Raw genomic sequence first — 14,798 nt, 5'->3', positions numbered from 1 at the left:
ATAGGAAGAGGAGTGGAAGACCATCCAGACACTCTGGGACCCCTCTGGGTCACCTATCTGCTTGGTAGCCATGCTGGAAGAGAAGTGGGAGACCATCCAGATTCTCTGGGATGATTCTGGGTCACCTCCCTTGCTGGAAGAGGAGTGGGAGACCATATAGACTCTCTGGGACCCCTCTGGGTCACCTATCTGCTTGGCAGCCATGCTGGAAGAGGAGTGGGAGACCACCCAGGCTCTCTGGGACCCCTCTGGGTCACCTATCTGCTTGGCCACCCTGCTGGAAGAGGACTGGGGAGAAATGCATCCTCCCTTGCATTCTCCTCCTTCCACTCATGCCTGTCATCCCTTTCCCTCCCCAAGATCAGGATGGCTTCAATAGCTCCAAGTGCAGGGTGCTGCACTTTGGCCACAACAACCCCATACAGAGATACAGGCTGGGGTCAGAGTGGCTGAGAGCAGCCAGACAGAGAGGGATCTGGGGGTGCTGATTGATACCCACCTGAACATGAGCCAGCAGTGTGCCCAGGTGGCCAAGAGAGCCAGTGGCATCCTGGCCTGCATCAGGAATGGTGTGGCCAGCAGGAGCAGGGAGGTCATTCTGCCCCTGGACTCTGCACTGCTTAGACCTCACCTTGAGTGCTGTGTTCAGTTCTGGGCCCCCCAGTTTAGGAGGGACATTGAGATGCTTGAGCGTGTCCAGAGAAGGGCAACGAGGCTGGGGAGAGGCCTTGAGCACAGCCCTACGAGGAGAGGCTGAGGGAGCTGGGATTGGTTAGCCTGGAGAAGAGGAGGCTCAGGGCAGACCTCATTGCTGTCTACAGCTACCTGAGGGGAGGTTGTGGCCAGGAGGAGGTTGCTCTCTTCTCTCAGGTGGCCAGCACCAGAACAAGAGGACACAGCCTCAGGCTGTGCCAGGGGAGATTTAGGCTGGAGGTGAGGAGAAAGTTCTTCCCTGAGAGAGTCATTGGACACTGGAATGGGCTGCCCGGGGAGGTGGTGGAGTCGCCGTCCCTGGAGCTGTTCAAGGCAGGACTGGACGTGGCACTTGGTGCCATGGTCTGGCCTTGAGCTCTGTGCTAAAGGGTTGGACTTGATGAGCTGTGAGGTCTCTTCCAATCCTAATAATACTGAGACACTGTGATCAGGAGGAGCAACAGGAAGAGCCACAGCGCAGGATGCCCGGGGCGGGGGTCCCGGTTCAGCACCCTGGAGAGCTGCCGGGGCGCCCCGGGGACCGGGACCGGGGCCAGGGCCAGGGACTTCTCCCTAGGATCAAGTGACAGGAGGAGAGGCTGTAGCCTGAAATGGTGCCAGGGGGTGGATACCAGGAAGAGTTTCTGGCCCGAAGCAGCAGTGAGGCACTGGGACAGGCTGCCCGGGAAGTGATGGAGTCGTCAGCCCTGGGGAGGTGCTCGAGAAACTTGTGGCCATGCTACTGTGGGATGTGGTTCAGTGGCCACAGTGGGGCTGGGTTGGCAGTTGGACTTAATGATCTTAGAGGACTTCTAAACCCAACCCAATTCTGTGGTTCTATGACCAGGAGCAGGGACCAGGAGCTCAGCTTGAGGCTTTCTCTCACACACACACATATCCCTTTCCTTCTCATTCCATTCTTCCTTGCCAGTCCCAAGTAAATCTATCCTTTGGGCATCCTTCCTCCCTGTTGAAGTTCGGGGGTGGGCTGCCCTCACAGATCTCACAGCATCATCTGTGCCTTGGTGTGAGTCTTCAGTATGAACATCCAAAGGAAGGTGGAATTGTTTAGGTCAGAGTAAAACCCTTCAGGATCATAGAATCACAGAATGCCTTCAGCTGGAAGTGACCTTAAAGCTCATCCAGTTCCAAAGCCCCTGCCATGGGCAGGGACACCTCCCAGTAGCTCAGGCTGCTCAAAGCCTCATCCAGCCTGGCCTTAAACACTTCCAGGGATGAAGCCTCCACAACTGCTCTGGGCAATCCCTTCCAGTGTCTCACCACTCTCATAGTCCAACCTAAATCTACCTTGCTCTTGTTTAAGCCCAGCTGTCAACCCAACACTGCCAGTTCACCACCAGGCCATGTCCCCATGATCAACCCTAAGGAAGCAGATAGTGCATGGTCTACCTTGTGCCCAACCTAGCAAGGGCACCAAGGGAATTAAACAGAGAGGATGAATCAGGAAGGTTCTTCTCCCACTCTACTCTGCCCTGCTGAGACCAGACCTGGAAGATTGTGTCCAGGTTTGGGGTCCCCAGTTCAAGAGAGACAGAGATCTGCTGGAGAGAATCCAGCAGAGAGCCAGCAGGATGAGTGGGGGACTTGAGCATCTCCCCTGTGGATGTTTGGTCTGGGGAAGAGAAGACTAAGAGGAGATCTGATCAATGTCTACAACTTAGCCTGCAGAAGAGGAGGCTCAGAGCAGAGCTCATTGCTGCCTGCAGCTGCCTGCAGGGAGGCTGTAGCCAGGTGGGGTTGGGCTCTGCTGCCAGGCAAGCAGCAACACAAGGGAACACAGCCTGAAGCTGTGCCAGGGCAGGTTGAGGCTGGATGTGAGGAGGAAGTTGTTGTCAGAGAGAGTGATTTGCACTGGAATGGGCTGCCCAGGGAGGTGGTGGAGTGGCTGTGGCTGGAGGTGTTGAAGCCAAGCCTGGCTGGGGCACTGAGTGCCATGGTGTGGCTGGTTGGGCAGGGCTGGGTGCTAGGTTGGCCTGGCTGAGCTTGGAGCTCTCTGCCAACCTGCTTGGTTCTGTGACTGAAACAAGGGGAGCTAAAGTGGCAGAGCAGAGACTTGTCCCTTCCAGAGCATCCTTAGGAACTTCTACCTGCCTTAGCTAAGCAAACTCATCTCTATTTGTTCAGTTGTTAATCCCTCTCCTCCTATCTCATTAACTAGGAATGGTGATCCCTATAAGCAGGGTTGAGGTTTTAAATCCTCCCCTGTTTTAATCCATAATAACACAGGATGGTTCCATTCAGCTCTGGATTAAAATACAAAGTGGGGAGGGGAGAGGGCACATTGTTTAGCATCACAGCAAGTTGAAGCAAATTCATTCAGAGCAGGATCCCTGAAATTATGCAACAATTATCCTGGACAGCAAAGGTAAAAGGATGAATCAGAGAATCAGTCAGGGTTGAGAGGGACCACCAAAGTTCATCCAGTTCCAACCCCCCTGCCTCAAACACCTCCAGCCATGGGACCTCAACCCCCTCCCTGGGCAACCCATTCCAGCCTCTCACCACTCTCCTGCTCAGCAACTTCCTCCTCACCTCCAGCCTCACTCTCCCCACCTCCAGCTTTGCTCCATCCCCCCAGCCCTGGCACTCCCTCACTGCCTCTAAAGTCATAGAATCAAGCTGATTGAAAGAAGCCTCCAAGCTCAGCCAGCCCAACCTAGCACCCAGCCCTGCCCAACCAACCAGACCATGGCACTAAGTGCCCCAGCCAGGCTTGGCTGCAACACCTCCAGCCACAGCAACTCCACCACCTTCCTGGGCAGCCCATTCCAGTGCCAATCACTCTCTCTGACAACAACTTCCTAACAACATCCAGCCTCAACCTCTCTGGCACAGCTTCAGGCTGTGTCCCCTTCTTCTGTTGCTGGTTGCCTGGGAAAAGAGCTCAACCCGTATGGCCTGCTTGAATAGGAGGAGAGGAAAAGAGACAGAGCAGAAGTCATCTAACATTTAACATAGGGGAAATGAGTTTTGAAAGGAGCTGCCCCCAAGGCAGGGAGGCAAGCTAGACCTCTCTGACAAGATTTACTAGAGCCTTTCAAACACTGTAATTGAATCCAAGCCTTGCTTTGAGCTGCCTCCTTGGGTTTAAGATGTGAGGGAATATTCTGATAAGGACAGACTAAACCCAGGGAACAACAAAGAGTCTAAAGGGAAGCAGCAGAGTTTAGGTTTCTGTCTTGGATTTTGAAGTCAGCTCCTCCCAGGATTTGCTTTTAGTCAAATCCAAGTGAAAAAAGAATCACAGAATGAAGCAGGTTGGAAGAGAGCTCCAAGCTCAGCCAGCCCAACCTAGCACCCAGCCCTGCCCAACCAACCACACCATGGCACTAAGTGCCCCAGCCAGGCTTGGCTGCAACACCTCCAGCCACAGCCACTCCACCACCTCCCTGGGCAGCCCATTCCAATGCCAATCACTTTCTCTGACAACAACTTCCTAACAACATCCAGCCTAGACCTGCCCTGGCACAGCTTCAGGCTGTGCCTCCTTCTGTCTCTGGCTGCCTGGCAGCAGAGCCCAACCCCACCTGGCTACAGCCTCCCTGCAGGCAGCTGCAGGCAGCAATGAGCTCTGCCCTGAGCCTCCTCTGCTGCAGGCTGCACCCCCCCAGCTCCCTCAGCCTCTCCTCACAGGGCTGTGCTCCAGGCCCCTCCCCAGCCTTGCTGCCCTTCTCCAAACATCTTCCAGCACCTCAACATCTCTCTTGAACTGAGAAGCCCAGACCTGGACACAGAAACCACCTCAAACCTATTTTCTCTGCGTGGCTCAGAGCCATTCAGTGTCCACAGCTGTGATGTGATGGTTTCTATCCTCATAATTCAGCTGCAATCTTATTTCACCTGGAGAAGCAGAGTTTCACAGCTCTGCAGAAGCCAGAGGGTTTCATACCTCCCTGGGGTCCTGTAAGAACACAAATGAAGCAGCTCTTGCTTTACCACTCAGGTTTATCTACATAGGAGGTTAACTGCTGATGAGATTTGAGAGCCTGATGCTGCACAGACAACTAAGTGAAACCCCCATCAAAGCCAAAGCACACACATGCTGCTCCTGCAAGGGGAAGGCAGAAACTCAGCAGCTCCTGCCAGAGGCTCAGAGATAACATCAGAGCTGCAGAAGTGTCCTGGGAAACCTGGCTGGGTAATTTCCACTGATTTCTCAATCTGCATTGCAAACCTCTCACTTGTGAGCTCCTCCTCACCAGAGCAGGCTGAGAATGAGATGGAATCAATGCACTCTGAAGCTCTGAGTGACCTGTAGAAGGTTTTTTCCCTGCCCAGGAAGGTTTCATTTCTAGAATCACAGAATTTCAGGGGCTGAAGGGGACCTGCAAAGCTCAGCCAGTCCAAGCCTCCTGCCAGAGCAGCAGCACCCAGAGCAGATCACACAGAACACAGCCAGGTGGGTTCTGAATCTCTCCAGAGAGGGAGACTCCACAGCCCCCCTGGGCAGCCTGTGCCAGGCTCTGCCACCCTCACAGGCAAAAAATTCCTCCCCATGTTTGCATGGAGCTTCCTCTGCCTCAGCTTCCACCACTGCCCCTTGCCCTGGCATTGGGCATCCCCCAGCAGAGCCTGGCCCCAGCCTCTGCCACTCACCTGCACATCTTTATAGCCATTGCTGAGGTCACCTCTCAGCTGCTCTGCTCCAAGCTCCCAGCCCCAGCTCCCTCAGGCTCTGCTCCTAACAGAGCTGTTCCATTCCCTGCAGCATCTCTGTGGCTCTGTGCTGGACTCTCTCCAGCAGTTCTGTGTCCCTCTTGAACTGGGGGGCCCAGAACTGGACACAGTACTGCAGACGCAGCCTCAGCAGAGCAGAGGGGCAGGAGAACCTCTCTGGACCTCCTACCCACAGCCCTTCTAATCCTCTCCAGAATGGCACTGGCCCTGCTGGCCACCAGAGCACATTGCTGGCTCATGCTCAACCTCTCTAGACACTGATGTCACTCTAGAGAGTTTGTTAGAGACCTCCCACAGCTGCCCCAGTTCTGCTGAGTGGGGTTAAAGAGCTGATGGGAAGGGCCAGAGCCTGGCAAGGTCCTTGGGAGCAGGGAATAACTTCCACCAAGGACAGCAGGTCAGCCAAGCAGCCCTGAGACACAGCAGCAAAGTCAAACTCCTCTCAGGGCAAAGTCAAAGTGCCTGAAAAGTCACTTAGTTACCCTCTCCCTTCAGCCTCAACTCACCACCAACAGAGGTCTCTTTGCCTCCTCTCCCTTTGTCCTTCCCTCATGACCTCAGCACCTGCCTGGGGCTCCATTTACAGCTGTTCACTTCTCTTCCAGCTCAGTCCCCAGCACAGCATTGACCTGGGACCCTTCACAGCTGACCTCAGCACCTCCCCATGCTCACCACACAGTGGCTGGGTCAAGAGCCTCTCAATGCTCTCCTTCATGGGAGGGATACAACCACATTGAGAGCTACACAGAGAGCTCTGCTGTGAGTAGACTCCTGACAGGGTCTCCTGTGGCTGGCAGGAGCACAGATAGGAAGCAGACCTCCTTTCTTGCTGTTAGTGATTGGATTTGGTCATCTGAAAGTTATTTTCTGGCCTAACCAGTGAGACCAATTCTGGAGCTCCTGGGACAAGAGGGATGTGGAGGTGCTGGAAGGTGTCCAGAGAAGGGCCATGAGGATGAGCAGAGGGCTGGAGCTGCTCTGATGTGAGGAGAGACTGAGGAAGTTGAGGCTGTGCAGTCTGGAGAGGAGAAGGCTCCAAGGTGACCTTCTTGTGACCTTTTAGTATCTGAAGGGGGCTACAAGGAAGCTTGGGAGGGACTTTTGAGGCTGTCAGGGAGTGATAGGAGTGGGAAGAATGGAAGAAAGATGGAAATGGGGAGATTCAGACTGGATGATAGGAAGAAGTTCTTCAGCATGAGGGTGCTGAGAGCCTGGAATGGGTTGCCCAGGGAGGTGGTGGAAGCCTCATCCCTGGAGGTGTTTAAGGCCAGGCTGGCTGAGGCTGTGTGCAGCCTGCTCTAGTGTGAGGTGTCCCTGGGCATGGCAGGGGGGCTGGAACTGGCTGCTCCTTGTGGTCCCTTCCAACAACCCTGACTGCTTCTATGACTATGATATTTGACCACCTTTGGTGCCTGTGCACTGCAGAAAGCCTCTGTGCTGGCACTGTGCCAGCAGCAGCATCGATTTTATACACAAGACCCACGAAGACAATTAGATCACAGCTCAGCAAATAACTCATCACCAATTAATACCATTTGGGAGCCTGGGTTGTTTTCCATTTCATCATTAGCTGTGAGCAAGAGATGATTGGATTGAGTGGCTGGGTTTAAATCAGATCCCAAGCCCACTGCCAAGGCAACACAACTCAGGAAACACCATGGCCTGCAGCAAGCCCCAGTGAGACCCTGAAAGATCATAGACTCATAGAATGAAGAAGGTTGGAAGAGAGCTCCAAGCTCAGCCAGCCCAACCTAGCACCCAGTCCTGCCCAACCAACCACACCATGGCACTAAGTGCCCCAGCCAGGCTTGGCTGCAACACCTCCAGCCACAGCCACTCCACCACCTCCCTGGGCAGCCCATTCCAGTGCCAATCACTCTCTCTGACAACAACTTCCTCCTAATATCCAGCCTAGACCTGCCCTGGCACAGCTTCAGGCTGTGTCCCCTTCTTCTGTTGCTGGGTGCCTGGCAGCAGAGCCCAACCCCCACCTGGCTACAGCCTCCCTTCAGTTAGTTGCAGACAGCAGATGTAGCTGATGGTGTTGAAGCTTTGTTGTCACAGCAGCCAGCACTTCCTAGCTGGAGTGTTGTGGTTTGAGGCTGACTGGAATATTTTAATGAGAGAAATTAGATTGTTGGCTGTGAAAAGTGATGTCCACATCACTCATAGGTTCTGCTGAGAGATCAAAACAAGGCACATAAACAAAGGGAGTCAGAGTGTGTCTCTGGCTGCTGCAGCTGCTGCATGAACTATCTCTGCCTGAATCTGCATAACCCAAGCTAACCATTTCCTTCCAGCTCCTTATCTGCCTTCCCATGTCTCACCCTTTGCACATCAGAGATTCTGGAATAGGGGAGGGGGTTAGAAGGAGAGGAGTTGGTTTAAAAAGCCCTCTTGGGTGGGTTCTGCTGTTTTGGAGGGGGTTTGTAGTTCTGTATTGCTTTTAACTTGTCTATTAGGTTGTAGCCAGGTGGGGTTGGGCTCCTCTGCCAGGCAACCAGCAACAGAAAAAGGGGGCACAGCCTCAAGTCGTGCAAGAGGAGGTTCAGGCTGGATGTGAGGAGGAAGTTAGGGAGGTTATTCTTCCCTTGTATTCAGCACTGCTCAGGCCACCCCTTGAGTGCTGTGTCCAGTTCTGGGCTCCTCAATTCAAGAGAGATGTTGAGGTGCTGGAAGGTGTTTGGAGAAGGGCAGCAAGGCTGGGGAGGGGCCTGGAGCACAGCCCTGTGAGGAGAGGCTGAAGGAGATGGGGGAGTGCAGCCTGCAGCAGAGGAGGCTGAGGGCAGAGCTCATTGCTGCCTGCAGCTGCCTGCAGGGAGGCTGTAGCCAGGTGGGGTTGGGCTCTGCTGCCAGGCAGCCAGGGCCAGAAGAAGGGGACACAGCCTGAAGCTGTGCCAGGGCAGGTCTAGGCTGGATGTTGTTAGGAAGTTGTTGTCAGAGAGAGTGATTGGCACTGGAATGGGCTGCCCAGGGAGGTGGTGGAGTGGCTGTGGCTGGAGGTGTTGCAGCCAAGCCTGGCTGGGGCACTCAGTGCCATGGTCTGGTTGGTTGGGCAGGGCTGGGTGCTAGGTTGGGCTGGCTGAGCTTGGAGCTCTCTTCCAACCTCCCTGATTCTGTGATTAATTGTGAAATTAGCAGCAATTTCTTTGCTGCAAGAGTGGTCAAGCACTGGAACAGGCTGCCCAGGGAGGTGGTGGAGTCCCCATCCCTGGAGGTGTATATGCTTGTATATTTGTGCCACATTTTAAATACAGCTTCCTTCCTTAACCTCCATAGATGAGTTAGCCTGGTGAATTCGTGGGGGGGAGGGAAAGAACTCCCAAAGTCCCACCTGGAGCAAGACAAAACCAACCCCCAGCTCTCCACCCTCAGTAAACAAAGTCCATTTTCAAATTTAACAACTTGAGCCCTGCTTTGGTCAGCTGAGAAGACCTCCATGCATTATTTATGTGGTGCTTGCATTACAGCTACACACACACACCAAAAAAGAGAAGTCAGCAAGGGCTCAGCCTGGAGCTGCTAAACAGGAAGGACATGAGGCTGAATTTGAGCAGCTATCTGGCACACCAGGCCAGGCAGAGAAGTTTCCTGGAGATAAAGAGGAGAGGCTGAGGGAGCTGGGATTGGTTAGCCTGGAGAAGAGAAGGCTCAGGGCAGACCTTATTGCTGTCTACAACTACCTGAGGGGTGGTTGTGGCCAGGAGGAGGTTGCTCTCTTCTCTCAGGTGGCCAGCACCAGAACAAGAGGACACAGCCTCAGGCTGTGCCAGGGGAGATTTAGGCTGGAGGTGAGGAGAAAGTTCTTCCCTGAGAGAGTCATTGGACACTGGAATGGGCTGCCCGGGGAGGTGGTGGAGTCGCCGTCCCTGGAGCTGTTCAAGGCAGGACTGGACGTGGCACTTGGTGCCATGGTCTGGCCTTGAGCTCTGTGCTAAAGGGTTGGACTTGATGATCCGTGAGGTCTCTTCCAACCCTAATGATACTGTGACACTGTGATAAAGCAGCCATCAGCTTTTGCTGCCTGCCAAAGGGGGGATGCTTGACAGAGCCACAGACAGCAAGAAAGGGGTCGGCACCTCCATGGGAGTCACTGGATTCCTGCTGCTGTCAGCTCAGCAGCTGACAGCAGCACCCCAGAAATGCTGGCAGCCCACAGTATCCATCTTAAAGCACTCAGGCCTCTGCCCTGTCTTGCAGGATTCCAGGTTTTTGGCAGCACACACATCCACCCCCACCCCCCACCCCTCCCATCCCCCTGCGCTGCCTCTCCCTCGCAAAGCAGGCAGCAGCATCCCCGCTTGACTTTCAGAAGTGTTCCGGAGCCCACACGCTATTCCAAGGAGCTGACCTTGACAAAGACTCTCAAAGACAGCATTCAGCAGGAGAAAGAAAAGCCTGCCCCAGCAGCCAGCCCCTCAAACCTTCCCCAGTTCCAGCAGGGACAGCGTTTTCTAGAGAAAACCTCCCTCGACCCCTCCGGAACTCCTCTGCATCCCCACGGCACCATGCCCAGAGGCCTCACCGAGATGCCAGCCTGCGTCTTCCCTGCTCCCTGTCCTCCAAAGACCATCTAAGGCTACAGAAGAAGATCTTCCTCTGTGCTCAAGCCCAGCAGTACCTCTGTGCCAGGCCTGCAGGACTCCCACCCCAGCCCCGGCCACAGGCGCACGGAGCGGAGTTTCCTTCATCCCCTGCAGCCCATTTTGGAGGCTCTGCTGGAGATGGGCGAGAGCTGAGCCACCTTTGCAGCTGGGGACTCCAAATGATTCAGCACTTTCCCCACCTCCAGAAGCCTGATCGATAGCAGGGAGCTTGCTCTGCGGGCGCAGCCCGAGCATGCAGATTCGAAACGCGGCAGCCACTAACCGCTGCTCCCCGGCGCGGTCCAGCTCCATCCAACGCCGCATCACCACCCCGGGATGGTTTCCAAAGAGGCCTCACCCAGGAGAGCGGTGGATGTATTTTTGCCAGCCCAGGATGGTTCGGAAGGAGAACACCGAATCCACTCCCCAAAACCACACGAGGGAAGAAGCAGGACACAGCCCCCACGCAGAGCAAGCTCCCCGGGGGGCTTGCGAGGACCGAACGATGCCCTGGCACACAAAGGTTTCTCCTGGGGGTGCGCTCCCCTTACGGTCCCCTTCCTGCTGCCACCCTCCCGGGCTGACACATCAGGATTTTATCACACGCGTGGACACGGTGCCGTGACGTAAGAGCAAAAAGCCCATCACATGCCCCAGCCTGGTACCCAGCTCCCCCTGCACACGGCTCCTCCCGGGGAGGCAAACCCGGCGGTGGCGATGGGGGCAGAGAGAACCAAAGAAGGAGCCTCGCAGGCAGTGGGGTCCCGAACCCCGCATCGGGGTGCGCGCTCAGTCCTCCCCCACTACCCCCAGCCGTGCCTCCGGGGTTGTCGCGGCCGGACCCACCCGAGCATCCTCCTCCCGGTCCCGGTGGCAGTCTTGTTGTCGTCTTCCCCGTCCACAACCCCCCCCCACCACCACCCTTCACCAGCCCCGCGTACCTGATCCGGGAGCTCCGGGACTCTCTGCAGCCGGGACTCGCCGCGCCGCACTGCGCGCTCCCGGGCGCGGCCGCGCCGCACTGCGCGCTCCCGAGAGAGAGAGGGAGGGAGGGATGGAAGGAGGGAGGAAGGGAGGGATGGAGGGATAGCGAGTGCGCCCCGGGAGGAGGCAGGGAGGAAGGGCTGGAGGGGAGGGCAGGACGAGGGGAGGGGACTCATTAGCGGCGCCGTTAATTAGCAGCCGCAGCTGTCCTGCCCTGCCCTGCCCTAGCGCTGCCCTCCCAGCTGAGCAGCCCCCGAAAGCAAAGCTCAAAGTTGGGAGGAGAATACCAGGAGAGTGGCAGACGCTGAAGCTCATCTCAAGAGGTGTTTTGTTTTCCTTCCACCGGGCCAGGACAGGTCTGTTCTGACCGCAGGGAGTCGGTCAGGAGAAGGGAATCTTTGTTCATGCTTTCCTGCTGTGGAAAAAACCCAACTCTGGGTGACCCTCCTGGAGCAAGGGGGTTGGACTGGATGATCTGCAGAGGTCCCTTCTAGCCCTCAGCCTGTTAGGATTCTGGGATATAAGTAAGATGTGAGCTTAAGAACTGAATTTACTCCTCCAACTGCCTGATGTGTTCCATCTGAACAGGAGGAGAAACTCCTTTGGTGTGAGGGTGCTGGAAGCATGGAGCAGGCTGTCCAGAGAGGCTGTGGAGTCTCCTTCTCTGCAGAGCTTCCAACCACCCCCCCCGGCCATTGTGCTCCTGGGTGAGCTGCAGTGGGTGCCTCTGCTTCAGAAGGAGGGTTGGACCTCCAGGGTGATCTCTGCCGTGCAGGATGCCTGTTGAAGAGGAGCAGAAGCATCCCAGCTTGGCTCTGGGGAAGACGTCAGCTGATGGCTCTCTGCAGTTGGCCACTGTCCCCTGCCAAATGACCCAGCAGAGGCTTCTGCTAGCATGGCAGCCCAGACATCTCCACAGCCACTTGGTTATCAGAGATGTCAGTTTAATTAAAGCCTCCCCCCATTTAGGAAACACTCACAGCAAGAGCTGCTGCTTCCCTCACCATGCATTGTGCTGCCTTGCTGCTACTCTGCTGGGGTGGTGAAACTTCAGCTGACAGCAAGCTGTGCCAGGGCAGGGTCAGGCTGGAGGAAGAGAGTGATTGGCACTGGAGTGGGCTGCCCAGGGAGGTGGTGGAGTTGCCATCCCTGGAGGTGTTGAAGCCAAGCCTGGCTGGGGCATTTAGTGCCATGGTCTGGTTGCTTGGCTAGGGCTGGGTACTAGGTTGGGCTGGCTGAGCTTGGAGCTCTCTTCCAACCTGCCTGGTTATATGATTCTATTATTAGCCTGGAGAGGACTGAGGGCAGATCTGGTCAATGCTGATCAGTGCTTGAATGGTAGGTGGCAGGAGGATGAGACCAAGCTTATTTCATTGGTGCCCAGGTTGGACTGGATGGGTTTGGAGCTCTCTTCCACCCTGCTTGATTCTATGATAATAGAGACACCTCCTCTGGAAGCCACACACTGATCTGAGGTGTCCTCTGGAGAACAGACACCAAATGTGCTGATCACAAAAGGTACTGAGGCTTAGCCCAAAAGAGGAGATTGAGAGAGGACCTCATTGCTCTCTACAGCTCCCTGAAAGGAGGTTGGAGTGAGGGCAGTGCTGGCCTCTTCTCCCAAGAAACTAAGGACAGGACAAGAGGAAATGTCCTCAGGCTCCACCAGGGGAGGTTTAGGTTGGACATTAGGAAGAGTTTCTTTACTGCAAGAGTGGTCAGGGATTGGCACAGGCTGCCCAGGGAGGTGGTGGAGTCTCCATCCCTGGATGTGTTGAAGAAGCCTGCAGACATGGCACTTGGGGAGAGGATTTAGTGGCCATGGTGGTGTTGGGTAAAAGGTTGGACTTGATCTTAGAGGTCTTCTCCAACTTTAATGCTTCTGTACATTTCCACTGCCATGAAGGGCAGTGAAGAATCCATGGATCAGGATTGAAATGTGTCCTGGAGGGTCTGCTGGACCACCAGAGAAAACAAACCTTCCTCAGAGGCTCTGGAACAGAAGCTGCAGGCTGCAGTCTTCCTGTAGAGCTGGAGTGACACAAAGCCAGCTGCAGCAAGCAGGTGCTGCAGGAGAGCAGAGGCCCAGCTGCTATAAATGGAGATAAATCAATTAGCAACAGCTGAGAGTGCAGAGCCCAGGGCTGAATGAGCTCCAGCCACACAGCCCCGACTGGCAGGTGCTGGGGAGAGCAGAGGCAAAAGCAAAACCTCAGAACCACCAAGGCTGGAAAACACCTCCAGGATCACTGAGTCCAACTCTTGAGCCAGCCCTGAGAAGCTCAGGACTAAACCATGTCGCTCAGCACCACAGCTCTGTGCTTTCTGGTGACTTCCATGGATGGAGGCTTCACCACTTCCCTGGGAAGCCTGTGCCAGGGCTTAGCCACTCTTGCAGTGAAGAAGTTTTTCCTAATGTTCAATCCAAACCTCTCCTGGTACAGCTTGAGGCTGTTTCTTCTCACCCTAGCACTTGTTACTAGGGAGAAGACACCAACCCCCCCTGGCTCCAGCGTCCTTAGAGGGAGCTGTAGAGAGCACTGTGGTCTCCCTCAGCCTGCTCTCCTCCAGGATGAACAACTCCAGGTCCCTGAGCTGCTTCCCACCAGAGCTGTACTGCAGACCCTTCCCCAGCTTCATTGCCCTCCTCTGGATCTGCTCCAGCTCCTCAGTGTCCTTTTAATCATAGAATCAGGCAGGTTGGAAGAGAGCTCCAAGCTCAGCCAGCCCAACCTAGCACCCAGCCCTGCCCAACCAACCACACCATGGCACTAAGTGCCCCAGCCAGGCTTGGCTGCAACACCTCCAGCCACAGCCACTCCACCACCTCCCTGGGCAGCCCATTCCAGTACCAATCACTCTCTCTGACAACAACTTCCTCCTCACATCCAGCCTCAACCTGCCCTGGCACAGCTTGAGGCTGTGTCCCCTTGTTCTGGTGCTGGGTGCCTGGCAGCAGAGCCCAACCCCACCTGCAGGAGTCCCACCTGGAGGAGGAAACTGCATAGCACCAACCTTTGCTCACTCTTCTTTGTAGCTGCCTCCAAGTCAGGTAGCAGAAGGAGTGGGGAGCAAAGCTCTGGTGCCTGGAGTCTGTTCAAACACCTGCACAGGGGCAATGGACCCCAGACATCATCTCCTCACCTGCATCTCTGCCTAGAGATAACCAAATCTTGCTCACAAGACACACCTGTGGCACTTAACCACCAACATGAGCATGAAGCTCAGCCCAGGTGCTTGATGATTGCCAGCAAGGGCATGGCTGGAGAAGAGGAAGCTCAGGGCAGACCTCACTGCTCTCTACAACTACTTGAAAGGAGGTTGTGGCAGGGTGGGGTTGGTCTCTTCTGCCAGGCACCCAGAACAAGGGGACACAGCCTCAAGCTGTGCCAGGGCAGGTTCAGGCTGGATGTTAGGAAGAAGTGCACAGGCTCACAGGGGGTTAGGGGTTGGAAGGGATGCAAGGAGATCATCCAGTCCAACTCCCCTGCCACAGCAGGACAATGTTATCTAACACAGCTCACAGAGCAACACATCCAGACAGGCCTGGAAAGGCTCCACACAAGGAGACTCCACAACCTCTCTGGGCAGCCTGTGCCAGGGCTCTGGGACCCTTCCAGGCAAGAAGTTGCCTCTTGTGTTGAGCTGGACCCTCCTGTGCTGCAGCTTCCATCCACTGCTGCTTGTCCTATGCCAGGGAGCAGTGAGCAGAGCCTGTCCCCCCCTCCTGGCAGCCCTCAGATACTTATAAACATTTATTAAATCCCCTTTCAGTCTTCTCCTCTCCAGACTAAGCAGCCCCAGGGCCCTCAGCCTCTCCTCATCAGCCATGCCCTC

At 55.5% G+C, this 14,798-nt stretch overlaps 1 protein-coding gene across 21 annotated transcripts in view; it reads right to left on the bottom strand.

The window, feature by feature from the left end:
- NFASC (neurofascin) overlaps positions 1–10,997 on the bottom strand; it is a 157,281-nt gene extending 146,284 nt beyond the window's left edge. For 20 of the 21 annotated variants that reach the window (XR_010308811.1, XM_064173663.1, XM_064173671.1 and 17 more), the window contains exon 1: positions 10,919–10,997. The gene's annotated coding sequence lies outside the window, so the exon portion shown is untranslated. Of the gene's footprint in view, positions 1–10,260; positions 10,671–10,918 lie in introns of those variants that run through there. The other variant, XM_064173664.1, reaches the window with a different exon arrangement.
- Positions 10,998–14,798: the final 3,801 nt, after the last annotated feature.

The sequence above is a fragment of the Pogoniulus pusillus genome, chromosome 39 (genome assembly GCF_015220805.1).
Source record: "Pogoniulus pusillus isolate bPogPus1 chromosome 39, bPogPus1.pri, whole genome shotgun sequence".
Taxonomy (NCBI): domain Eukaryota; kingdom Metazoa; phylum Chordata; class Aves; order Piciformes; family Lybiidae; genus Pogoniulus; species Pogoniulus pusillus.
Note: the sequence above shows the minus strand (reverse complement) of the source record. Positions and strands in the feature narration are given on the sequence as shown.